This window comes from Schistocerca gregaria, chromosome 1, assembly GCF_023897955.1.
Source record: "Schistocerca gregaria isolate iqSchGreg1 chromosome 1, iqSchGreg1.2, whole genome shotgun sequence".
NCBI classification, from domain to species: domain Eukaryota; kingdom Metazoa; phylum Arthropoda; class Insecta; order Orthoptera; family Acrididae; genus Schistocerca; species Schistocerca gregaria.
This window is the reverse complement of record NC_064920.1, coordinates 617195753-617221978: the sequence shown is the minus strand read 5'-3', so window position 1 is coordinate 617221978 and position 26226 is coordinate 617195753. Positions and strand designations below refer to the sequence as shown.

The following is a 26226-nucleotide window of genomic DNA, read 5'->3' as shown; positions in this document are numbered from 1 at the left end:
CACCATTGGCAGTTCCCTCCCGGATATCCGAATGGGGGACTATTCCGGAATCTTGTCCCAACGTACAAATCATCATGACACCTTTTAAATTCCAGCCCTTGTGTCTTGTGCATACACGTTATGTGTGTTTAATGCAGTGGTTTCCATTGCCTTCTTCATCCTCATGCCGTTGATCATTGGCGATTCTTCCGCCAGTTAGGGAAAGTTTCCCACGCCAAGGATCAGAGAGTGCCCTGAAGCTCTGCCTGCTCCTCCGCCCTATTTGGCGATGCCGTTGGCAGAATGAGGGTGACCTCCTATGGCGGAACTCTTCGTCCGTCCATTCTCATGATTTTTAATCAAAATTAAGCATTGGGACTAAGGACGTTTTGATTACTGGTGAAAGACGCCTCTTCCCCTTCTGCCTAAATTCTTTGTTCGTCATTGTCGCCACCATTTCGTCTGGCGGACGTCACATGACTCCCTTTCAAGTTCATCGTTGAGCAGTTCACTCCGTTGTTTTTTATTACAGAGGGCAACCAGCTCTCTGACCACACACGCTGACCTACCGTATCCACAGACCATAGGCCAGACTCATGACGTCGACAAAGTTCAAACGGAGGACAGCTCGATTTGTATTAGTGTGAAATAGTGGGTAGATGCTAAGGTGGTTTGGGTCGAAATCGTTACACAACAGCGTTTTCAGTGCTGCGAGATCTTTTCACGAAATTTGGTTCAAAAACTACCTAACTGCCAAATTTATTAGTTGACTCCCACCTACAGAGACAGAAGCGACCATCGTAACAAAATAAGATAAATCAGAACTCGCAGGGAAAGATTTAGACGTTCATTTTTCTCAGGTGCTCTTAAGAAAAGAAATGGTCGAGCGGACGAGAAATAGAGTTCTTCTATGAACCCCCTGTCAAAGACTTAAGTGTTAATTACAGGGTAATCATGTAGATGTAGATAAAGGCACCTTAGTAAATTCCTTGGTCTTTACATGGCCCCACCCTGATACAATCTGTATGTTACGCATGGGGTTTTCCAAATCTTAGAGAAAACTGTGATGCAGGCGGTGGATGACCCTAAACGAATACATTGAGACAGGGGACAACAGTTTCGGAATGATTACTTGGTGCTTTATTCTCAAACGCAACGTTCACATTGTACAAACAACTTGAGTTGATATTTACTGTTCGACGGGACACTAGCGAGTCTCAGTTCACGTATTACAATGATGCACAAAATTTGCTGTCCATTAACATCCTTGTCGTCGGGAGTACAATGACACAGACTTCTAAGAATGTAACAAGCAATTCTACCGCTGGTTCTGAAATTTTCATACACCAGTGACTTCCTGTAATTTCGAAGACAAATATCCACGGCGGATGGTGTATTGTTGTGCAGCATTACGGAAAAATTTACTAAAGCGTGCATCAGACACATTACAATTCGTAATTTTAACCTTAAACCATAGCGTGATTCAGGACGTCTCTCTTGAAGCGTTTTCCACTGAAGATGGCTGAGAGTCTCCGTGGCGCTTACGCGATTAGTAAATGAACCTGAGAGCAAATGTGTCTCCTCTTTTTTACCTACAAAAACCTGACTAGCACGAATCTCACACTGACGAGAAATATTCAAGTTATGGTCGAACGAGGGTTCTATTAGTTACCTTCTTTGTTGATGGAGCACACTTCTTGAGGATTTCGCCAATGATGATCAGTCTGGTATTTAACTTATCTCCTATTACTTCAATATTTTGTTCCACTTTAAATATCTCCGTATACACAGTCCTAAAACATTTTGTGAATGTGACTCTTCCAGTAATTGCTCCGCAGTTGTGTAATAACAGGCTTTTCTATTCGTGTACAGTACGTTCTGTATGTTTACATTAGGAGTCAACTACCAGTCCCTGCTGCAAGTGTTGATTATTTGCAGGATTTAGGGCATTTAGCTTCAGCATCATCTGAGAACCTTTTGGAACTTCCGACTATATCCATTAGGTCTCTCATATATACTGAGAAAAATAGTGGTCTTATATCCTTCCGTTGTGGTACGCCCGGATTTGAGTTTACGTCTGAATATTTCTCTCCGTTGTGGATGACATCTGTTGTGTTATATTTGCTAGGAACTCTTCAATCCAGTCTCATTGCTGGTCTCTTGTCCTATATACTAGTATTTTTCTGCATTAGGTGGCAGTGCGAACTGTATGGAATCCTTGAATCCTTGGAAGTCGAGGAACACGACACAAACCCGGGAGCATTCCCTGTTTTCCAGGTCTCGTCAACAAGCGAAGCACGTTCGCTCTCCCACAGTCGTTGTTTTCGGAGTCCACGAGAGAGGATTTTTAATCTCCAAAAATGTCAAATGAATGAGTAAAAAAGACGTTGGAAAATTCTGCAACAGACTGGCATCAGTATACATATCTCCTGTTTCCTGCAAGGGCATGCAAGCGGTAGAGTGTATTGACCAAGATTGTATTCAGTCGTTTTGAGAAAGAAATCTATACAGAGTGATTATCTACAATGAAACGTCAACAGAGAAAATAGCAAGCGTCTGAAACTCACAATATAATCTTGGATTTAGAATCGTAGCCGATAGAGGTACTATAAAACTTAGACTGGCGTGAAACATTTTATAAACCGTTTGCACATTGTGAACAGCACGGTAACCAGCGTTTGCACATTGTGAATAGCACGGACCCAAGGCCATGACAATGGAAAAGCGTTACAAAATAGACACTAATTAGAGTCAGATAAGTATCACTGTTTAGGTCATAAAACAAAAGAAAGTTAAAGAATGCATCGCTAGAAAACCGAATGAAAGAAAGTAGCGTGTAATCAGATTCCTTATAGAACCATAAGGAATGAAACAGCCTCGAAAATTCGATAATGATTTAATTTTCCAGTATATAGAAAACAAATATTACAAGCAATGTTATCGAAAACTGAAGCACAAATGGAATTTTTCTGACAGAAAATTATGATACACGTGACATTCGAAAGCAGGAAGGATGTATTGGAGATAAGCGATTGTTAATTACAAAGCACAAAACTCTTTTGGCCTGCATTAATAAGTACCGGTAAAGTGCTTGGATGATACACGGAGTTTGGGAATCATATCTTTTATACCTTAATGTGGTAGAGGTAGTAGTATTAACACCATTATAGCTACGCTTTATCGACTGTTACCGTCAACCATTATTTAACACACTGTAGAATAAAACTGACCATGGCGTAAACTTAGAGTTACTGAAAGTCACGCCGTTATATAAATTACAATTAGCCGAGGAATCTCGATGTCAACTGAGAAAAACGTAACCGCGAAAGAGCGAGCGACTGGCAGCCTGAGCCACGACGGGTAACTGTAATTGATAGCTGGGTGGGGAACGCAATCCCGCTAAGTAACACAACACGGGGGGGGGGGGGGGGGGGGGGGTCAGCGACGCTGCAGCACGGCGTTTGAGTTATCGCCCCTAAATCATGGCGGAATACGGTCGAGATTTGAGGAAACTGACCATAAATATTTTTGACGTCAACTTCTTCTATAACGAACAGAGACAACAGCATAAACCAGTAATTTTCTGACAGAAACGACCTATTACGCATACATTATGAGCACATATTCTTCTCCCTTAACAGTGTACGATTCTACTCTTAGTTAGGGGACAAAACGAATATTATTTGAGATAGTAAGCCGAAAGATACGAGTGCAACACGCAAAGAAAATTGGCAGAAAGTAGGACGGTTGTAAATGGCGGAATAGAATCCGTCAGCTCTTTCAGTCAGGTCTAGATCCAAAAAGGAAGACGGCCAGAAGATCTGTGGCTGGTGAAGATTAAGAAAGATTGTCGAGCAGAGTCTTTCTGATGGCCATTCCTTTTACCGTCTAGAGCGTGAAGATAGGGACAGCCTCTTGGAGTCCTTGGCTTGAGATCTAAGATTAACGATACTTCCAGTTCTGCTACCAGCTTTTCATTTGGTTGCACCTTAAGTCATAACTAATATTGTAGTCCATAAAAAATTATCCAAGAACGACAAGAATAACTCAAAGAATATGTGGTGAAAATGAAATGGTCCAAATTGTTTATAAGAACAAAATTCCCAGAATTTACCGTTGAGTTTTGTTGATACTTCATTCATGTCCAGACACACAGTTATGAGAAGAAAGAAATATTAACATTGATATCTTACACAACAGGGAATACATTGCGAATATGAGAAATGCACCGAAATTCCGACAGAATTTATAGATAAATTAAAAATTCTGTAAAATTATAGAACATTGAAGACATGAGGGCAGACGGAAATGTCTTACCATAGTAAGAGAAAACATTTACTTTCTCCCAAGAAAAGTTGCACCATTATATTCCAGTAATAAAACGAAGAAAAAATGTTGCTTAGTACCTGGATTTGATTAAAAATGAATAGATACAGATACCGAGAGTGAGAGAGGAATCCTGAACAGTATATTGGAACTGTTAAAACAAAAAGTGAACTGTGTAATTGAAGTAATAAAGGTACACAAAAAAAGCTGAACCATTACGTTACGCAAAATGACACGTGCAGTGCGGGGGGAGGCGGGGGGGGGGGGGGGGCGGGGGCGAGGGGATGATTGAATTCATTTGTTCCTAGTACCATGCAAGTTACTTCCTGTTATCTTAGCACATGTGTTGCCACCATTTCCCTTTTTCTGATTAGTGCTCTTGTGTTTGGTGATCCTGTAGAGAAACTCCTATCTCGCCAGTCCATTTTATTTTCTCAAACTTTTCGATTATCCTCTACCCTGGTTTCACATACGTAATGATTCACTTTCATACAGTGTACCAGGTGTACAGTCCCTGAAATTTCTGTCTGCAATTAAACGGCTGTTTTTGATAGCAGTAGTTGTCTTTTGGGAAGGTCCACTCTATCTGATACTCCAGATGAGCTTCTTATGATCTTCATTCATCCGCCGTGCTTCATTTTGCTTCCGACGCTGAAAAATTCGTCGGTTCCTTTACTATTTGGTACCATATTTTCACTGTCGATAGTCTCATTCAGACTCATCCCCAGTACTTTCATTTTTATTTCATTCATTCTCAGTTCTATCCTATGATCAGTCAAGTATTCATTGCTTTGAGTAGGTCCTGTAACTCTTCCTTACTTTTACGGAGAATCGAGATCTCGTCATAAAATTTTGACTGACATATTTTCACCCTTCATTTTGCCCCCACACCTGAAACTTACTATATTTTTCTCCGTTGCATGTTCAATCTACAGTTTAAAAAGTAGAGTGGAAAGGTTAAATCCATACTTTATACCTCTTTCAAGACAAACAAGTGCCTTCAGTTGTTCCAGTTTTGTTCTCTGTTGGTTCTTGTGCTTATTGTACTTGTTCATTCATTTGTATTTCGAATCTTGGGTATACGAAATTTCACAATAGCTAAAGCATTTATTAATCCTTGCTGTCATCTAGATAATGTGAATGATATTATTTTTCTGAATGATTTTAAATTCCCTTTCTCATAGATTCCAATTACTGTTTAGTTGTCACTTCTGTAAACGAGTTTAGAAATTCTGAATGAGTGTTGCTCATCACGTCTGTATCTCTTGTTCACAGGCCTTCAACGCACTGTCAGACTCTAATATGTAGTCGAAGCTGACACCAATTTTTTCTTATATTACATCACGTCATATTTCTTACCAATTACTTCTTGTATTACTTCAGGTGACATTTCTTTCTTTTCGTATAATCTTCAATGGACCTTGGATACCACCCGCTTTCTTCTCTGCTTCTATGGGTAGAAACCATCTCGCACTCTCAAAACTGAAGCCTTTGCTTTTAAAATTTCCAAATGTTATTTCCAGTTTCCCATTATTGGATCTGTCCTTTCCACAAACATTTCCTTTTCGAAAACTACTTTTTCGTGATTATTAGTGTTGTATTTTACACCTACAGTCAGTCGTCAGTTTCCGTCCATGATGGCCTCTGCTCATAGATCTTTCGTCTATCCACGTTCTTTAGAATAATTATGTTTATTGTACTAATTTCAATGTAGGTAGCCACATGAAGTTACATAATCAACAAGGCTGTTAGAATTAAGTGCAACGTTGATTTTGAGTGTTGTTTTTGGGATATCAAATAAACATTCCATACGCTTTTGTGTTAGATATACATGGAGCGTGCAATAAATAATGGAGCACATTTCTTTCTCTGTCAGTTTCGGTTGAAAAAATGCGGGATGTTTTTATGGAGTATCTTGGAATATTCCCGTTTCAGCCCCTACGGTTTCATGAAGTCCCAACAGATGGCGGGACTATACGCAGCCTTCAATAAGGCATCAGTAACGGAGGCGCGTTCCCAGCAGAGAGCTGTCACTGAGTTTCTTTTGGCGGAAAACCAGAGCATCGCAGATATTCATGGTGCCTGCAGTATTTCTACTGAGACCTCGCAGTTAACAAAAGCATGATGAGATGTTGAGCGAGGTAGCAACAGCAATTGAGATATTCATACCTCATAAATTGGTAAGAGATGGAACGGATCCCCCGTGGTACACAAAAAAGGTCCGAACGCTGTTGCAGAGGCAACGGAAAAAGCATGCGAAGTTCAGAAGAACGCGAAATCCTGAAGATGGGCTAAAATTTACAGACGCGCGAAATTTGGCACGTACTTCGATGCGAGATGCCTTTAATAGGTTCCACAACGAAACATTGTCTCGAAATTTGGTAGAAAATCCGAAGAAATTCTGGTCGTATGTAAAGTACACAAGCGGCAAGACGCAGTCAATACCTTCGCTGCGCAGTGCCGATGGTACTGTTATCGACGACTGCGCCGCTAAAGCGGAGTTATTGAACGCAGTTTTCCGAAATTCCTTCACCAGGGAAGACGAATGGAATATTCCAAAATTTGAAACACGAACATCTGCTAGCATGAGTTTCTTAGAAGTAGATACCTTAGGGGTTGCGAAGCAACTCAAATCGCTTGATACGGGCAAGTCTTCAGGTCCAGATTGTATACCGATTAGGTTCCTTTCAGATTACGCTGATACTATAGCTCCCTACTTAGCACTCATATACAACCGCTCGCTCACCGATAGATCTGTACCTACAGATTGGAAAATTGCGCAGGTCGCACCAGTGTTCAAGAAGGGTAGTACGAGTAATCCATTTAACTACAGACCTATATCATTGACGTCGGTTTGCAGTAGGGTTTTGGAGCATATACTGTATTCAAACATTATGAATCACCTCGAAGGGAACGATCTATTGACACGTAATCAGCATGGCTTCAGAAAACATCGCTCTTGTGCAACGCAGCTAGCTCTTTATTCGCACGAAGTAATGGCCGCTATCGACAGGGGATCTCAAGTTGATTCCGTATTTCTAGATTTCCGGAAAGCTTTTGACACCGTTCCTCACAAGCGACTTCTAATCAAGCTGCGGAGCTATGGGGTATCGTCTCAGTTGTGCGACTGGATTCGTGATTTCCTGTCAGGAAGGTCGCAGTTCGTAGTAATAGACGGCAAATCATCGAGTAAAACTGAAGTGATATCAGGTGTTCCCCAGGGAAGCGTCCTGGGACCTCTACTGTTCCTGATCTATATAAATGACCTGGGTGACAATCTGAGCAGTTCTCTTAGGTTGTTCGCAGATGATGCTGTAATTTACCGTCTAGTAAGGTCATCCGAAGACCAGTATCAGCTGCAAAGCGATTTAGAAAAGATTGCTGTATGGTGTGTCAGGTGGCAGTTGACGCTAAATAACGAAAAGTGTGAGATGATCCACATGAGTTCCAAAAGAAATCCGTTGGAATTCGATTACTCGATAAATAGTACAATTCTCAAGGCTGTCAATTCAACTAAGTACCTGGGTGTTAAAATTACAAACAACTTCAGTTGGAAGGACCACATAGATAATATTGTCGGGAAGGCGAGCCAAAGGTTGCGTTTCATTGGCAGGACACTTAGAAGATGCAACAAGTCCACTAAAGAGACAGCTTACACTACACTCGTTCGTCCTCTGTTAGAATATTGCTGCGCGGTGTGGGATCCTTACCAGGTGGGATTGACGGAGGACATCGAGAGGGTGCAAAGAAGGGCAGCTCGTTTTGTATTATCGCGTTATAGGGGAGAGAGTGTGGCAGATATGATACACGAGTTGGGATGGAAGTCATTACAGCATAGACGTTTTTCGTCGCGGCGAGACCTTTTTACGAAATTTCAGTCACCAACTTTCTCTTCCGAATGGGAAAATATTTTGTTGAGCCCAACCTACATAGGTAGGAATGATCATCAAAATAAAATAAGAGAAATCAGAGCTCGAACAGAAAGGTTTAGGTGTTCGTTTTTCCCGCTCGCTGTTCGGGAGTGGAATAGTAGAGAGATAGTATGATTGTGGTTCGATGAACCCTCTGCCAAGCACTTAAATGTGAATTGCAGAGTAGTCATGTAGATGTAGATGTAGATGTAGAGGTGTCTGAAATCACCGTAACACTGACTACCCACGCTAATCTGCCGTATCCTTAGACCATGGGCCTGACTCGAAAAAGTTCAAAGAAAGACTGCTCGTTTTGCATTAGTGTGAAATAGTGGGTAGATAATGAGGAGGTTGGGGTCGAAATCACTACACAACCACGTTTTTGGTGCTGCGAGATCTTTTCACGAAATTTCATTAAAAAACTTCGTGATTGCCAAAATTTTGTGTTGACTCCTATCTGCATACTGTTCAATCTCTCGCGTGCCGGACGGCCACATATAGTTAAGACGACTGCAAATGTTGGAACGTGCGGACTTTCTCATTTGAGGTGATCGACGGATTACAATCACACACCTCGCTGCATAACTGGACATCTCTTTTCGTAGTGCTGACACACTCGTCCACCAGTTGGGGCAATCATAGGAGTGTGCCCGCTGGGTGCGGGTTCTTCACCGCCTCAACAGAAGAGTAACGGAGGTCCATCTGTGCCCAATTGCTTGCATTTTACGAGGCTGGTCGTGACAATTTTATATCGAACATCGCCACAAGAGATGAAATACGGACTGATCACTATGGACCGGAAACAAAACAGTAATTGATGAGTAGTGTCACAATTATCCTCCGAATAAAAAATTCAAAGCCGCACCGTCAGCCGGTAAAGTCATGACGACATTTATCTCGAATTCTGAAGAGGTTATTCTGTTTCATGTCCTTCGTATGTTGTAAGGATCACCTCTGAGGTGTATTGAGCTTCAGGAAACTGAAGAAACGACCTCGATGCGTCAGTCGCCACAATAATGCAAACGAACTTCTTCTCCACGACAACGCAAGACCTCACACAATTCTGCGACACCAAGAGGAGCTCACGAAACTTCATTGAACTGTCCTTCTTCATTCACCCTACAGCCCGGACCTCGTACCTTCCGACTACCATCTGTTTGGTGCTTTGAAGGATGCACTCCGCGGGATGCAGCACGTTCATGTTCGGGACGTTATTGATGCAGCCAGACGTTCACCAGTAGAGTGGTACCATGCTGGCATACAGGACCTCCCAGTAAGGTGATATAAGGCCGTCGCATTGAACACAGCCAACGGCCTTGTCGCAGTGGTAACACCGGTTCCCGTCAGATCACCGAAGTTAACCGCTTTTGGGCTGGGCTAGCACTTGGATGGGTGACCATCCGGTCTGCCGAGCGCTGTTGGCAAGCGGGATACACTCAGCCCTTGTGAGTGGAACAGAGGAGCTACTTGATTAAAGAGTAGCGGCTGCGGTCTCGTAAACTGACATACGGGCGGGAATGCGGTGTGCTGACCACATGCCCCTTCACATCCGCATCCAGTGATGTATGTGGGCTGAGGAAGACACGGCAGCCAGTCGGTACTTTTGGGCCTTCGTGGCTTATATAATCCAATCAGGATACGTTTGTGGTATTTATTGACCTAGAAAGTGCATTTGACGTTGTAAAATTGTGCAAAACGTTCGAAACTCTGGAAAAAATAAGAGTAAGTTGTGGGCTAACATTGGTAATACTCAACGTGTACAAGAACTGAGACGGAGCAATAAAAATGGAAGATTGAGAACGAAGTTCTCAAATTCAAAAGGGCGTAAGACATGGTTGGAGTTTTTGGCCCCTACCGTTCAATCCACACATCGAAGAAACAGTCACGGAAATAAAAGTTGAGGAGACGGATGACAAGATTCGCTGATAATATTTCTATCCTCAATGGAAATGAAGAAAAATTATACGATCAGTTGAATGAAACGAACAGGCTAATGAGTAGAGAATAAAGATTGAAAATAAACCGAAGAAAGGCGAAACTAACGAGGAGCAGGAGAAACAAGATTAGCGACAAACTTAATATCAAAGTTTGTGACCGTGGCAATATGCAGTTACGGAGTACTGCTGCCTTTGAAGTATTAAGATATAAAAGGCAAACTAGCACAGGAAAAGAGGGCATCTCTTTCCCAAGAAGTTCACTCCTATCAAACAGATTCCTTAATTTGAGGAACACATTTCTGAGAATGTTAGCTTTGGGGAATAACATTGTATGGTATTGAGTAATGAAATAAGGTAACACGAGTCGATTTAGGTGTGATACTACAGAAGCATCTTGAAAGTTTGGTGTACTCATAAGGAATAAGGAGAACCTACACAGAACCCTCGAAGAAAGGAGCACACGGAAAGCACAGAGCAAAAGAGACGGAGTGATAAGACGTATGTTTTAAGACATTAGGGAGTAATATCCATGGTACTGTAGCAGAATTTGCATAGGAAGATCCCTGATGGTTGCAGCTTTGTGTTCCTGCCTCAGCCAATCACATAACGTGATTTTGTAAACTTCTCTACGTCAGCGTCTCATTCTCGGTTCAAATGGTTCAAATGGCTGTAAGCACCATGGGACTTGACTTCTGAGGTCATCAGTCCACTAGACATATAACTACTTAGATCTAACTAACTTAAGGACATACACAGTCCATGCTCGAGGCAGGATTCGAACCTGCGACCGTAGCAGTCGCACGGTTCCGGAAAGCGCCTGGAACCCTCGGCCACCGCGGCCGGCCTCATTCCTGTCACAGCTCTATAGACGACTATTGTTTTCGCTTGCAGCTTTTTGCGTTCGTAGCGGAAAACCGGCAACAGCACTGTTAGCTGTTACGGATTTACTGAGGCCGACTTGGCCACAGAGGACAGAGTAGAATGTGAAAACTGCAGAGGGAGATATAGATTGGAATACGTCCAACGAGTAACTGAGGAAGCTCGGTGCCGGTACTGCTCTCAGAAGAAGTGGTTGGCACAGGAGAGGAAACTGTGACGGCCATATCGAACCAGTCCGAAGGCTGATGATATAAAGGATGTCTCTGTCTTCCCCTGCTTACGAGGTAGCGGAATTGATTCACTTCCTCCAGTTTGTTCCAGATTTGGACGTTAAGTTTATTGGTGGTATCATTTTATTACTGCTCATTACTTTCGCCTTTCTTTGCTTCCGCCTCTGACCACATTCGTTTCATTGAATGAGTTCTGTCATCCTTCGGCACTTTCAAAGAGGACAGCCGGCGAATCTTCTCATTAACATCCTTTCGCCTTGAATTTTAATCCCGCTCCAGAACCTTCCTTTTTATTTCCGTAATTCTTCGATTCTGTATCAATTTGTTTTTCAACGTTACTCACTTTCGATATTCGTTAAAGATAATTTGGTATTTCCAGAAGGATTAAGCGTTTGTGAATTATATTTTCGTTCACGCACGTCTGCAAAGCTCGAGAAAGTATCAAAGTTTGTGTGTTAAAGCCTTCCTTCATTTGCGCGAGCGACGTTCAGAAAAACAGTCGCCAGTTTCCAGCTATTCCAAAACTCTTCTGTTAACGTAACTTTCTTTTGGCCGTAATTTTTTTTACTTATTTCCGCTCGAACGTCTGAATACCGTTGAATACTGTATTAGTAAGGAAAATTTGACAGTGTGTCATAACAAACACACTGCGGGTATTTTCATACAGCGAAAGAAACCGTAAATAGGCACACTGCTTGCAAAGAAACGTGATGTGGCACCGGAAAGAAAGGTTTTGTGACAATAGACAATGTGTATCGCTGGTTTTAAATGAATGGGCAGCTACTTCTTCTCTTTAACGACTAACCTTGTCATCATAGTCGTATACGCAGTGATATGAATGAAGCTAAATAAGGACAGCTCCCTTTGACCGAAGTGAACGATCAGCTTAGGGCAGCACTGCCTCATTTGCTTCGTAAGTAAATGGGAACAGAATATTGTCGTATTTGTATAAGATTAGGAAAAATTATGCTGTTCTATTTCGGTTACCCACGTATGACGACGTAGCTATACGGCAACAGAGCTAAGAAATCGCTAAGCTCGTACGCAGAAATGAGGATGAAATTGGAGCACTAGTATGCCTTTATCTTTGACTACTGTATGCGCAGTGGATATAATGCAGAGTTCACGTCACTATCCTGCACTGTGGTTCCACCTATTTCGTGTGGGCTGCTACATAAACATCATGCTTGTGCTTAAGAGAATTATGTTTTAAACGAACCTGTGAGTCTAGATATAATATAACTGTCTAGTTATTATAAAATGAACTTTTTCCATCCTGTTTCTTTTTGTTGACCAAATTGATGCTTTCTTTGTTATTATACTGCCTCTACTCATCGCCTAAGTGCGTAAAAACGGGAGCATTAGGTACAGGTTATAACTAAGCAGCTACGAATATACAACATCTGATTGTACGAGCTTAAAAATATACTAAACTTATGTAATTTAGTTACCTATAAGTGGTAGTGTCGCCGAATGCCGTAAATATAATGATGAAGTCGCTTTCCAAAAAAAAAGGAGGGAGGGATAATGTTATGAATCTAGCGAACCTTTTCAGTTTTGTTAGCATTGACAGAATTTTGTTGGGATATTTTCTTCAGCATTTTTAAACTCTTCGAACGGAAAAGCATTTTCAGTGACAAACTGGATGGGTTTCGCCGATGGCTTTCGAACTAATGGAAATATATGGTTCGTCGGCTTGTTTTTGAGATCTTAGCATTAGGATTCTTTTGTAATTTAAAAATTATCTTTTGAATGGGGAATCCATGACCTACTCAAAAAAAATTTAACAAAACTATGTAAGAAACGACGGCATGTTCATGAACTTTATCTCATCTACCTGATAGAATTACGGACGAAGCAGTTCCACGATCTAGCGCATAGCAAAAGGCATCACGATTTTGTAGCAATGGCGTGCCGGTCTAGCAGAAGTTAATTACATGACCTATGCGTTAAGTACATAATATATCATAAAGACTGCAACGAGTTCGTCACTGTTCTCAGTATGCATTGATGAATCAAAGGTAAATGGCTGCAGGAACAGATTGAAGTAATCAAAAATTAAATGGTCGATGGAAGTAGAGATGGCCTCTTCGGTGGAAGGGATTGTATAGTTACGCGATAACAGAAGAAGTGGGAGTCGATTTGAACGGTACAGAGGATCCAACACTACAATCACTGAATGAGTTTTCAAGATCCTGCTATCGAACAAGGCAAAAGGCATAGATAAAATTTTCCAGCATTTCTAAAGTTGTTGGGGGGAAGTGGTGAGCACATGATAGTACACGCTTGTGAGTAGAATATCTGAGACTGCAGTCATACCGTCGGATATTCGGAAAAATTTCATCCACATAATTCTGAAGGTAGATGGGGATATAAATGCGAGAACTTTCACACAATCAAAATGATAGTCAATGCAATCAAGTTCCTAACCATAGTAATATATGCGAATAGAAGAATGGGAGAGAAAATTAAGTATCTGTTAGGTAATTAACAAGTTGTGAAAGGATAAAAGCATCAAAAATATTTCTGAACGTGCCCTCGATAATGGAAAAGAGAAATCAGAAATTTATACTCCCTCTTATGTGATTTATCGACCTTGGGTCACATCAATGATAAGAACCGCTGATGACGTCACTGTCCTGTGTGAAATTGAGGATGACGTTTTGAATTGAATCTTCCAAGACCGTGCTAATAGTTTTATTATGTTTAGTGCAATAGGCCTATTTAGACAGTATTGCTATTGCCAGTACACCTGCGATTATTACAGTTGAACAATTTCTTTTACTTTTGCGATATTTGTGCCAAGAATTAACTGTACATGTGTACGTACGTTTAGCTGGATGAGACGTATTTATTGCATTATTGATGAATCCCATTGTCAATAGTCCCCGTTTCTATGATGGTAGAATGAACCCACGTTGTAATTTGATATCTGGTTGACAGTACTCAATTATGCTGCTTTGCTACAAAGTGGTTGCAGCTAGTCGGCGGTATTGTTTGAGTTACAGATAATGTAGTTCTTTGCATAATTTATGGTTGTTTATTTTTCATCCGTTGTCATGTTCCAGAATGTTTATAAAATTTTCAAGGTAATGTTTGTGTTTGAAGTCGGTCTGTCCGTTTAATGTGTCATGCGGATAATTTTTCATGGCTGCATAAATTTTCAGTTCTTCTAGTGCGATCATGGAAAGTTCTTTTGATATTATGTGTAACATTTGAAGTGCAGTTCCAATTTTGTCGACTTTATGGTTTGTTTTTTAGATACACGAAGAGTCTCGAATGATGTCTATCCCTATTTCTAATATGTTACCTAAATCCGATGTTAAAATTTCATCCTGTTTTTCCAAAGTAAAGTGTCTGACTACTGTCACCTGTAGTTTTGTATATATTAGCGTATTTTAGTTCTTCCAGAGTGGCGTACTGCGTTTAGATTATTGACAGTTCTGAATGCTATTCATATGGGTGTATCTTTTTTTTTAGCGTTTGTTCATTTTCTATTAGTTTTTTCCCATACAGATCGCTGTTACGTACGTGATTTTTTATTTAGCGTGGGTGTATATTACAACACTTACCTAGCGCCGACTCCAGACGTAGGATGTGGCACAGCGATGTTAGTCCGGGAAGGATGCCGGAGTGTGACCTCGATTACCTCCCTTCAGCTCGGGGTTTGGCTATGACTGTGAACGGCATTTGTATTGTCAACATCTATGCACCCTTCGGATCTGACAATCGACAGGCGCGTGTGCTATTCTAATCGGAGGAGATTGCGCCCCTATTCCACGGGAGATATGACCACATCTTGGTAGGAGTGCATTTTAACTGTGTTCTCACAGGGTAGGATTAAACACATACTTTCAGCTCCTGCTACGCACTGCACCCGCTCTGCCGAGACATGGCATTAATGGATTCGTGCGAAAAGATCAATGGGCAGCGAGAGGGCTACACTTTATTTACTAGCCACTCGGCGGGCAGGCTGGATCGAATCACGTGTTGGCTGCTGAACGTTGACCCACAACTTTTACGGAACGCCTTTCATATTTACGCACGTTAACCCTCCCACGCAGCGGGTCTGGCAGAGTCGTAGTTCGTGGAAACTTAATTCACCCTTGAATGAGATTTTCACTCTGCAGCGCAGTGTGCGCTGATGTGAAACTTCCTGGCAGATTAAAACTGTGTGCAGGACCGAGACTCGAAATCGGGACCTTTGCCTTTCGCGGGCAAATGCTCTACCGACTGAGCTACCCAAGCACGACTCACGCCCCGTCCTCCAGCTTTAATTCCGACAGTACTTCGTCTCCTACCTTCCAAACTTCACGGAAGCTCTCCTGAGAACCTTTCAGAACTAGCACTCCTAGAAGAAAGGATATTGCGGAAGAGCACTTGTGCGCGAAGACAAAGGTCCTGAGTTCGAGTCTCGGTCCGTCACACAGTTATAATCTGCCAGGAAGTTTTAATTCATCCTTATTGGCGGATCCCGAATGTCGTCAGCGGATCGAAGAAACGTGGCAGACAAGCACTCGCTATCTCCTGATGCACTGCGCGGCTCTTTCGTGGTGACTGCAATGTGCAAAACTGGCGATACGAAGAGCTCTCATAATGTATGGCAAGGAAAAAGAGGAAAGGCTCCGAGATACACTTGGTTATTACTATATGGTGCTCTGTGACCTGTCCTCCAGGGCTCCATCGCCCGAGCTCAAGCGGAAGTCCATCATATTCGGGCGTGGATATTATCAATTACGAGACGTCGATTGGAGAGACTTTCGATCCGTGCTCGGTGTTTGGTCAACGTCGATGGAGAACGTATTTGCATGCATCATGTGTTCAAGGGACATGAGCGTAATCGCCTATCCAAAAGTAATATCCATCGTTCCCCAAGGAAATGTCACAGGCCCTTTATTGTTCGTGATGTATTTAACGACATAGGAGACAATCTGTGTAGCCTTATTAGACTGTTTGCAGTTAACGCTGTCGTTCACCGTCTTGTAAAGCCATCAACGACCAAAACGAATTGAAAAATGTTTTAGATAAGGTACCTCTATGGTGCGAAAAGTGGCAGTTGACCCTGAATAAAGGAAAATGTTAAGTTATTCACATGAGTACTAAAAGAAATCCGCTAAATTTCGATTAAGCGATAAGTCACACAAATCTTAAGGCTGCAAATTCAACTAAATATTTAAGGATTACAGTTACAAATAACTTAAATTGGAATGATCACATATACAATGTTGTGGGTAGAGCAAACCAAAGAGTGCGATTCATTGGCACAACACTTAGAAAGTCTATAAAAGAGACTGCTTACACCACGCTTGTCCGCCCTGTGTGGTGTGGGATGCGCATCAGATGGGACTGACGGATGACACCGGAAACGTTCAAAGAAGGGCAGCTCATTTTGTACTATCGCGAAATAGGGGAGATAGTGCCACAGACGTCATACTTGAATTGGAGTGGCAGTCATTAAAACAAAGGCCTTTTTCGTTGCTACGCGATCTTCTCATGAAATTTCAATCCCCAGTTTTCTTCTCCGATTGCGGAAACGTTCTGTTGGCACCCGCCAACATAGGGAGAAATAATCATCACGATAAAATAAGAGAAATAAGGTCTTACATAGAAAAATTTAAATGCTCGATTTTCTCGCGTGCCGTTCTTGAGTGGAACGGTAGAGAGACAGCTTGAATGTGGTTCAGTGAACCCTCTTCCAGGCACTTTATTGTGAATAGCAAAATAATCACGTAGATGTAGATCCTTGATCAAAATACTCCATGATGGTGATGATCGGCTCTTAACCTCACAACATAACATTACTGATGGGTTTCTGGTGCATTACCGCCTTCTTTTCACTGGGGCGCCCTCGGACAATCGGATAGGAGAAGAAATTTTGCGCCAGGTGCAAACGGAGGTGGATTGTGAGGATGCAGAGGCGCTATTGGATCCCCTAACGCAGGGCGACATACAGAGGGCATTCACGAAGGGGGCGGTGCATTAATTCCCTAGGCCAGATGGGATGACACTCGAATTTTATTGCCAATTTACGGATTGACGATGATGTCCCAATGGGTGTCGATATATAATGAGTTATTGAGCCGTGACACTGACGTCCCGTCGCAATTCATGCCAGGACTGTTTCCACCAATGCCGAAATAGGCAGGGAGTGTCAGCGCCCATCTATTTCGCACGAATGTTGACAGCAAGGCTCAAGACTGTAATACCAAAGATATTACCACCAGAGCAGGCTTCTCTGGGGGTTAGGGGCAACATCCATTCTATCCTAGGCGAATACCGTGACATCATTTCCTTGACGGAAGCTTGTCGCAAGTCAGTGGCGTTCGTATCAATGGGTTTTGATCGTGCCTTTGACAGGATGAACCATGATTTCATTGACTCGACCACGCGACGCTTGGCGATACCTCAGCATTTTATTACCGTCCTCATGCGACTCCTTCGTGGCGCTCCTTCGACGGTGAGAATCAATGGTAGAGAGGTAGGAGCGATTCCTGTTTGGAGCTAATTTAGGCAAGGATGTCCGGTATCGATAGAGCTGGTTGCAATAACGCTCGAACCGCTGATGCAGATTCATAGAGGAATCTTACAGGTGTCCGACTCCTTGCGAGTAACTTCGCGTGTCGTGCATATGCCGACGACTTGATGATACTTGCCCGATCGGAGAACGGAGCCCGTAAAGTGGTTGCCCTTCTTATTACTTACGGAGTAGCTACAGACAGCAGGGTCGGTCAACATGAATAAAACCAAGATTATGGACATCGGTTGGGGGCTGGACTCTCTGCACAATCCTTTTACGACGGTGGACATCTTGCGATGCTTAGGAGTATTGTTCACCCGATCGCTACGGCAATCAATGGCGGCGAGCTGCCGGCGTCTGCTCCATCACGTCCGACTGCACATACGAAACAATTCCCTCCGAACCCACGACTTGCTCCAAAGGTTGGAATACATTAATTTTCATCTGGCCTCGCGACTGCCACACCTGGCACAGGTACTGCCAATGCCACATGTTATTGCTGACAGGTTATTGGCAGCCTCTGGATACTATATTAGCCAAGGGATGTCGTTTAACGACAAATACGAGGCTTTAACTCTCCTATACCATTCTGGAGGACTTAATCTCAAGGACTTAATCTCACGAATGTGCGGAACAAAACTCTAGCTCTATACCTGCGAGCGACGTTAAGGACATGGAGCCAACGGCAACACGCCATCACGACGGCGATCCTGAACGTGCTTCTTGCCCCATCCTTTGAACTGCCGGTAGTGTTAGGCATAATATTGTCTTCTTTATCTCTCGTCACGCGATTCATTGTAGATTTTAGTTATGTCCAGTTACAGATACCTTCTACAAGGATCCCCATTACCTGTGAGATATATCGATACTTGAGGCGTCATCATAGCAGAAATGTTGTCGAAATTAAATACCCAACGAGCAATTGGCAACAGATTTGGCGAGCTGTCCATACGCCTCTCGTCACCACGGCAGCGAGATCATCTTGGTATACATTAATCAACCGCAAGACAGTTACCCGCCGACGATTGTACGGCATTCACATGGTAGAGTCCCCACTCTGCCTTATATTTGGCATATAGGATACCGACGAACATTCTCTGCGGTGCCGTGAGGCAAAGGGTGTTTGGCGGCTGACTTCTCGATCACGACGGACGCTTTATTTTCCCAGACGCTGTTTTTTCCCCTCGCAGAAAACGTCGGCAGTCCGTTGGATTGGAGAACACGCATCGCACTACGTGCTCTAGCAGACCGTAATATTGGGTATGGAATATTGGCATTATCTACTAGGACAACACGAAATCATCCGACGTCACTCTAAATACAAAATAGTTTGCAAACTTTCTAGGCAGCATGTTTCATGACCCCCCCCCCCCCCCCCTCCCCGAAGCGGTGGGGAGTCCCAGGCTTACGTAGTTTCGCGGGATAGGATATTACTGCCAGTGAAGTGACGTGGATGTCTTTTCGGCCCTATATTTCTTTCCTGTTTTTGTTCATACGTGATTATTTTTCTTGTGACATTAAAATTATATAATAAATTACAAAAAAAGTGGTGAAAGTATATCCCTATTAAACAGGAGACGGGGTTCGAACTCCGGTCCAGCATAAATTTTCAGCTTTCCCCATTGATGTAAACCAATGCCCGCTATCAGTTACATGTCGTAATTCCTTTGTGTCTTGACTGATAATGACTCTATAATCAAAAATGGTATCTGTTCTTTCGGACACATGTACAACGATTATTTTTTGTTTTGGATTTTCCATAGTTTTTGATTCAAATTCATTCAATACTGTACTCTAGACGTACATTCAAATTTTTTCTCTAATCAGAGCCAATGTCTGATACCTTTTATCTTCTTATAGCGAAGAATGCCCAATTTGATTGTAGGCCTACTGGTCCTCTACGTATGGCCTCCTTACTTCTTCAAGCACTAATTAAATTGTTTCCAAATCAGCAGGAGTATTTCATTTCGTCTGCTATATGACCCACAGTTCCGCTGGTATTTTCGTCACTAATCTCATTTCTGCTGTTGCTTAGTACCTCCGCCTTTGTTTGGTTTCCTTTCAGTCCATATTCTGTTCTCAGCAGATTCATTATCCCATTCGATTGTTCATGCTATTATCTCTCTATTCCTATTGTGATCGTTGCTGGTTACTGATAATAACTTGACACCAGTGCCTATGAGTTTAATTTGTACACCACAGGACTGAAGATGATCACCATGTGATAGAAAATCGACTTTACTGTCAATAAACCATCAATATTACGGCCAACGCTGGCCTTCCTTTTATTTTTTTATTATTTTTTTGTATATTTGGGCCTGCAGCATGAAATACGCCGTAATATGACATTTTCAATAAATCTTTAGAATCAAATACTAATAGTTTTATTACATTTCTTACAGTAGGTATATTTGGGCAGTACTGTCATTGTCAAGTACACCTGCGGATGTTACAATTGGTAAATTTAATTTACTTTCAGGATATTTATACCTGGAGTTAATTGTGCGTGTATATGTATGTCTTGCTGGGCGATACGTACTGATTACATCTCTGATTAATCTTTTTGTCGATTGTCATTGCTTTTATGAGGATAAAGAGCTAGTTTAGGGTTCTCGATGATACTATTTGCTTGTATAGCAGTTATAGGTTGTCGCCGGTATCGTTTGACTTACAGATAAACGTGGAGGTATAAGATAGGGAGATAACACTATAGACTGACGCTGTACATTGCTTTGAAGCCAGCGCCTCCGTGTTAGAAGCCCTAAAATATTAACACACGTTTACTTCTTCTTCTTAATCTTTTACTTTAGACAGAAAATATAAGAGTACTTTCGTGAATAACACTGCATCAGGAAGGCATTTTCAGACTTATTCTGGTCTTATGTGCATATTTGATTATTCGTTTCGAATAACCAAGAAGACAAGTAGATGACGCTTCAACGAGTTCACTTAGTCCTTTACTCTCTAGAAAATAATCAGAATGAGTAAAAAATGTTCTTAAGCGACGCAATCTAGCATTATTGATCAAAACACTTCCACCAGAATCTAATGTTTGGAGTAAATATAAGGGAAATCAGAGGTCGTACGGAAAGATATACGTGATCATTCTTTCCGCGCGCTATACGACATTGGAATAATAGAGAATTATAAAGGTGGTTCGATGAACCCTCTGCCAGGTACTTCAATGTGATTCGCAGAGTATCCATGTAGATGTAGATGTAGATGTAGATGATGTAGATGTAGATGTAGATGTAGATGACGGACGTCGGCTTCACGTATGTGATCTAATGACAAATCCCCTTATTTATACCTCCATGTAGATAACTTGTTTGTGTAAGCCGTGGTTGTTTATTTTTTATCCGTTTTCGTGTTCCAGAATGTCCATAAAGTTTTGTAGAAAATATTTATGTTTTATGTAGGTCTGCTCGTTAAATACGTCGTGGCATAATTTTTCGTCTGTACACAAATTTTCAGTCCTTCCTACTTTCGTGCTAAGTCATTTTACTATTATGTGTAAGATTTGAAGTGTCTTTTCGATTTTGTTGACTTTATGGTTTTGGTTTTTAAATGCATGATGAGACTTGATTTATTACTATCACTACCTCTAATAGGTTCTCTAAACCCGATGTTAAAAGGACCCGTGTATCCAGTCTCCATTTTGTCACAATGAAGACATATAATTTTGTATACGCTTGGATTAGCATTTTCTGGTATTTTGGTTTTTCCAAATTGAAGTTTCGTGTTTAGGTTGTTGGTAGTTCTGAATGCGTATAGGCGTTTCCTTTCTTTATTTTTTTATTTTTTGTTACTTATTTTTGAAATATTGTTAATTTTGTTTAAGAATTTTCCAATTTAGATTGCTGGTATGTATGGAGTTTTTTGCTTGGTTGGGGTTGTTCTTGTTACTGTTATTGTCAACCAATACACAGTTACATAACACTAAGGAAATAAACCAGGCTAAATTTTCGCTTACATAACAGCGATCTGCGCCAGCAGAATATCCACGTCTGTGGCGTAAATCATGTCCCAGAAAAGTTGCATCTTCTCAAGTGATCGTGCGGTGTTAATGTTCACTGTTCTCACCTTAGTTTCTTGGTCTGTTGTCGTTGTCATGCTCGTATCATGTCATTGTGAAATCTTTAAATTAATAAACATGCTGCTGGCGGACACGGCAGTACAGCATCTCGGCGACGACCTCTCGCCCAACATACGTGCGCACCGCAGCAGGCGGGCTCCTACACTGACTTCCAAAACTGCCACAAATTAATCCGTCCACTATTCGTGCTCGGAGGCCTGCCCGCCAACGGGCTTCCCTCCGTTGTTTTCGTTCTGTGGTGTGCGTCCTGTAAGTGAGTCGTCATCACGTGGGAATGCCCATTCTTGTATCCTTTCGACTTTTTCTGTCCAGTCGCTTTGCTCATAAATCGCATATCGCCCTCTGCTGAATTTCGATGTGTCTGTCGGGACATTATCCCTGACTCCTCCATCGGCCGTAGCGGGTCAGTCAGAGTCAACGAAGAAGGACCGCCTGAAAGGCAGGACACCCGGTCACCGTCCGAAGGAACTCTTTCAGCGTCCTAAAAGGCAAGTATTCCGTGCCGGATGTTTCTACGGCTCGAACAACTTCCGTGTCCCCTACACTAGGGGAGGACGTCTCACCCGAACTAAGGCGACGCTTTTTGCCACGTTCGGCGATCACTGCTTGCGCACCCTGCGCTCTGTCGCCGCAGGCGACGCATTGAAAGTCGCGAGGTCTTTCTACTTAACTCGTGTTTTCTGCTGAAAATCTTGTGCTTGTACTCTTGTTAACTTTACTATTACAGAGACAGCCTAAACTGTAATTTTATTTATTGGTCCCGTGCGCAACAAATATGAGCAACAAATAACTTACTTTGTCTTTCTGCTCCCACTGCTTGATCTGCTGCATTCCATTATTTAACAAAAACATAAGAAACTATTATTCATGCTGAGTGCAATGCATGTTCTGTATGGCGGCTCCTGCTGTTGCTGCTGCTGCTGTTGCTTACTACAACTACATATAATTAAAGAGAAAGGGTTTGGTCAAAGCTAAACTCGATAAATGATAACCCAAACAAGTAATTGCTTTCTTTCAAAAACTATATTCTGAAAGCGATTCTTTCTCATTCAATTAACAAAACGCTAGAAGCTCTTTGAATAATCGCTTCGTATGTAAATCTGCCTCCAGTGGTATTAAAGCAATATTACAAATTAATCAAACTCTTGAGACACACTGAAATAATTCTCAATTAAATACATAGTGAAACAATTCCCTGACAATTACAAAAGAAATCAATGACAAAATTCAATACTTAATCTATTTGCCTAACAATGGTTTCCCTTAAGAATTCAACTCCTATCATTATCAAAATTACCGTCTGGTGCTACGCACATACACAAACCCTTTTCTTTAAATTAATAAGCGTGCTGCAAATTACAAAAAATACCAACTCAATACCAAATCCTGTGTCGCTGCTGGCGGACACGGCAGTACGGCAGCTCGGCGGCGACCCCTCGCCCAACACACGTGCGCACCACAGCAGGCGGGCTCCTACACTGACTTCCAAAACTGCCACAAATTAATCCGTGCACTGCGAAGCGCGACAACAATATCTTAGATTCCGGAGCTTATGTATGGGCGCTGTAGCCAACCTTTAAATCCTATGAGAGTATTGCCAACTCTCAGCATCACTGTGTTCTTCGAGCGTTCGACGGCCCGTTGCTGCAGCCACTCTCTCGACAATCACTTCCACGCCGCGTGCTACATGTGTGGTTGTGGAAGGTTCCTCCCTCATCTGCCGTGAGGTGAGTTTAGAGCATTCTGCGTCATCTTCATGCTCCCCTAACTCGGTCTCCTCTTGCATCAACACGTCAGTGTTACATTCTGAACACAGCATTACCTCCCGGCAGGCCACCGGCACGTAACGACATCGGCAGTTGCTTGGGAACTTCTTGCTGCTACGTTTCTCCATGTGGCACTTGCATGACCCAGCGTTGTATGCACTCCGAGCGGATATGTTCTTTTCCACCACAGTCATAATATGTGCGATGCTGGCCATCGTAAATTACAATAGCTCGAAATCATCCAATATATAAAGATGCACGGATATGTTTAAGGACGATCCGCACCTGTTGGACGCCGTTTAGGACGGGATAGGAGCTGAAACTCTCCCAGCATTCAGGCGTATGACTGGTCGCAGCGATTCAATAAATATCGAGTCTGGTACCTCAATGATCCGAATAACCCTCACATCCAAGCCTGAAAAAGCTGCTGATGCATCACTGATATGGCCATCAGAGTGTCCAAATTTAAATCTTCTTTGAGCAGTGGAGATAGTTCTTCCACACTCAGGTTCATCGGTCATCTTGACGTACATTGTATCACAGTTAGGTCTGTAGAAGGTAAACGAACTTCTTCCCTCAAAAAGTGCTCTATTTCGAAAGTCTTAGGTCTGGCATATTCATTGACAAACGTAAATTGGAGCGCAGTCTTTCTAAAACTGTGTGCCATGGCGATCTTGTCAGACAACAACACGCACGGTTATTAGCGGTGTAAACACTTCCTTTTCCACGCGCGCCCGCGGCCGGGACAATAGGTCCGTGCCGCGCCACTGCCTGATGCAGACTACCACTAAGCAATCCGAAGATGTGTGTCATCACACCTGCGGGGACTACCCTCCCATCAGATCCAAATTTTAAGCTTACCCGCACACTATGTCAGATCAAAATTCTCAGCTTCTCCGCACACTACGTCAGTAATGTGCTGGTAAGTTAAGAATTTGGGTCTGACAGAAGGCGTGCCAGGACAGTCCGTGCAGTTGTGATGACCATCGTGTCCGGATTGCTCGGTGGTCAGATCATCTACCTAATAAGAAGGAGACCTGGGGTCGAATCCTTTCATCTTTACACAGTGATGTGAATCAATTCCCACTAGCAGTAACAGGTCGTCATTTCTTTGTGTCTTGAAAGAATTGTTGATTTTCAGTTTGTTGATTTTCAGTTACGGTAAAACTAAGTGGACAGATGAGATGTGGTGTTAGAGAAGGACACTGAAAATTAATTTAACAGAAGGATAGGAATAGATGCATACATGCATAACTCTAGAGGTATCAGAGAGAGAGGCATAAAAGAGACAAATTGTTGAGGACGACAGAGATTATAATATGTGTAACAAATAATCGAAGTTGTTTAGTGAAATTAGGAGATTGGTACAAGTTGGGAAACCGTGGCGGTGGGCACCAAACCGGTTGAGAAACTAAAGAAAAACATGTTCTTCCATTCTCAATATCGCTTACCGCAGCCGGGTTACCGGGTTCGTTTACCGGCGGGGTCGAGGACTTTCTCTGCCTCGTGATGACTGGGTGTTGTGTGATGTCCTTAGGTTTGTTAGGTTTACGTAGTTCTAAGTTCTAGGGGACTGATGACCATAGATGTTAAGTCCCGTAGTGCTCAGAGCCATTTGAACCATTCTCAATAATGAAAGGAAAATATAATTTACGTACTATAAAGATAGAACTATTGTCTTCAAGAGATATAGCAAGTTTTAATGAGTTATAACTTTTAATTTACTCCAAGCTTAGTTTCTGTCTTTAGTGATCATCTTAAGATTTCGAATGGTGCACTGCATTGTAGTGTTTTTCATTCGTCGTCGTGAATAGCAGCGTCGACAGTACATCGATACCAGTAATAACAACTTAGAACTTGGCGTAGCTGTGGCTCAATTAAATTGTTGTTGTTGTTGTTGTTGTTGTCTTCAGTCCTGAGACTGGTTTGATGCAGCTCTCCATGCTACTCTATCCTGTGCAAGCTGCTTCATCTCCCAGTACCTACTGCAACCTACATCCTTCTGAATCTGCTTAGTGTACTCATCTCTCGGTCTCCCTCTACGAATTTTACCCTCCACGCTGCCCTCCAATGCTAAATTTGTGATCCCTTGGTGCCTCAAAACATGTCCTACCAACTGATCCCTTCTTCTAGTCAAGTTGTGCCACAAACTTCTCTTCTCCCCAATCCTATTCAATACCTCCTCATTAGTTACGTGATCTATCCACCTTATCTTCAGTATTCTTCTGTAGCACCACATTTCGAAAGCTTCTATTCTCTTCTTGTCCAAACTAGTTATCGTCCATGTTTCACTTCCATACATGGCTACACTCCAAACAAATACTTTCAGAAACGACTTCCTGATACATAAATCTATATTCGATGTTAACAAATTTCTCTTCTTCAGAAACGCTTTCCTTGCCATTGCCAGTCTACATTTTATATCCTCTCTACTTCGACCATCATCAGTTATTTTACTTCCTAAATAGCAAAACTCCTTTACTACTTTAAGTGTCTCATTTCCTAATCTAATTCCCTCAGCATCACCCGATTTAATTTGACTACATTCCATTATCCTCGTTTTGCTTTTGTTAATGTTCATCTTA

The 26226-nt window shown here is 42.2% G+C and overlaps 1 pseudogene; it reads left to right on the top strand.

The window, feature by feature from the left end:
- The first annotated feature begins 9522 nt into the window (after nt 1-9522).
- LOC126289885 (5S ribosomal RNA) lies at nt 9523-9640 on the top strand (annotated as a pseudogene).
- Nucleotides 9641-26226: the final 16586 nt, after the last annotated feature.